Source organism: Nerophis ophidion, linkage group LG22 (genome assembly GCF_033978795.1).
Source record: "Nerophis ophidion isolate RoL-2023_Sa linkage group LG22, RoL_Noph_v1.0, whole genome shotgun sequence".
NCBI classification, from domain to species: Eukaryota; Metazoa; Chordata; class Actinopteri; order Syngnathiformes; family Syngnathidae; genus Nerophis; species Nerophis ophidion.
This window is the reverse complement of record NC_084632.1, coordinates 35,464,388-35,466,417: the sequence shown is the minus strand read 5'-3', so window position 1 is coordinate 35,466,417 and position 2,030 is coordinate 35,464,388.

The window sequence follows — 2,030 nt, the reverse complement described above, 5'->3', positions numbered from 1 at the left end:
AGGTGAAAACTAATGGGGTTATCATGGAAACAAAACAGGGAGTGAAAAAACAGGAATTGACAAAATCCAAAAACCAAACAGAAAATAGCCAAACTAAACATGATCACCAGGACATGACAGCCAGAAGCTTGTGGATGGCTACCATCCATCCCTCCATCCATTTTCTACCGCTTATTCCCTTTCGGGGTCGCGGGGGGCGCTGGCGCCTATCTCAGCTACAATCGGGCGGAAGGCGGGGTACACCCTGGACAAGTCGCCACCTCATCGCAGGGCCGGATGGCTACCAAAAGCGCCTTATTGCAGTGAAACTTGCCAAGGGACATGCAACCAAACATTAACATTGCTGTATGTATACTTTTGACCCAGCAAATTTGGTCACATTTTCAGTAGACCCATAATAAATTCATAACAGAACCAAACTTCATGAATCTTTTTTGTGACCAACAAGTATGTGCTCCAATCACTTTATCACATAAAAAATAAGAGTTGTAGAAATTATTGGAAACTCAAAACAGCCATGACATTATGTTCTTTACAAGTGTATGTAAACTTGATATCGACTGCATATTTCAGCACATTTAACTTCCTTTACTTATGTCCTCCGTTTATCTAATTTATATTTTTAATGTCTCAAGACACATTTTCTGGATGTAATATTGGCTGTATTTCTCACAGTTGTTTGTGTATCAAGGCGACACGGTGAAGAATCTGGGTATTATCTTGACCCAACTCTCTCCTTTGAGTCACACATTAAAAGTGTTACTAAAACGGCCTTCTTTCATCTCCGTAATATCGCTAAAATTCGCTCCATTCTGTCCAATAAAGACGCCGAGATCATTATCCATGCGTTTGTTACGTCTCGCCTCGATTACTGTAACGTATTATTTTCGGGTCTCCCCATGTCTAGCATTAAAAGATTACAGTTGGTACAAAATGCGGCTGCTAGACTTTTGACAAGAACAAGAAAGTTTGATCACATTACGCCTGTACTGGCTCACCTGCACTGGCTTCCTGTGCACTTAAGATGTGACTTTAAGGTTTTACTACTTATGTATAAAATACTACACGGTCTAGCTCCATCCTATCTTGCCGATTGTATTGTACCATATGTCCCGGCAAGAAATCTGCGTTCAAAAGACTCCGGCTTATTAGTGATTCCCAAAGCCCAAAAAAAGTCCGCGGGCTACAGAGCGTTTTCCGTTCGGGCTCCAGTACTCTGGAATGGCCTCCCGGTAACAGTTCGAGATGCCACCACAGTAGAAGCATTTAAGTCTCACCTTAAAACTCATCTGTATACTCTAGCCTTTAAATAGACTCCCTTTTTAGACCAGTTGATCTGCCGTTTCTTTTCTTTTTCTCCTATGTCCCACTCTCCCTTGTGGAGGGGGTCCGGTCCGATCCGGTGGCCATGTACTGCTTGCCTGTGTATCGGCTGGGGACATCTCTGCGCTGCTGATCCGCCTCCGCTTGGGATGGTTTCCTGCTGGCTCCACTGTGAACGGGACTCTCGCTGCTGTGCTGGATCCGCTTTGGACTAGACTCTCGCGACTGTGTTGGATCCATTATGGATTGAACTTTCACAGTATCATGTTAGACCCGCTCGACATCCATTGCTTTCCTCCTCTCCAAGGTTCTCATAGTCATCATTGTCACCGACGTCCCACTGGGTGTGAGTTTTCCTTGCCCTTATGTGGGCCTACCGAGGATGTCGTAGTGGTTTGTGCAGCCCTTTGAGACACTAGTGATTTAGGGCTATATAAGTAAACATTGATTGATTAATTGATTGATTGTTCCAGACCACAGCAAACGTTACCCAGCTTGCAAAGATTGTAGTGAAGTGAGGTGAAGTAAATTATATTTATATAGCGCTTTTCTCAAAGTGACTCAAAGCGCTTTCATAGTGAAACCCAATATCTAATTTTTACATTTAAACCAGTGTGGGTGGCACTGGGAGCAGGTGGGTAAAGCGTCTTGCCCAAGGACACAACGGCAGTGACTAGGATGGCGAAAGCGGGGATCGAACCTGCAAC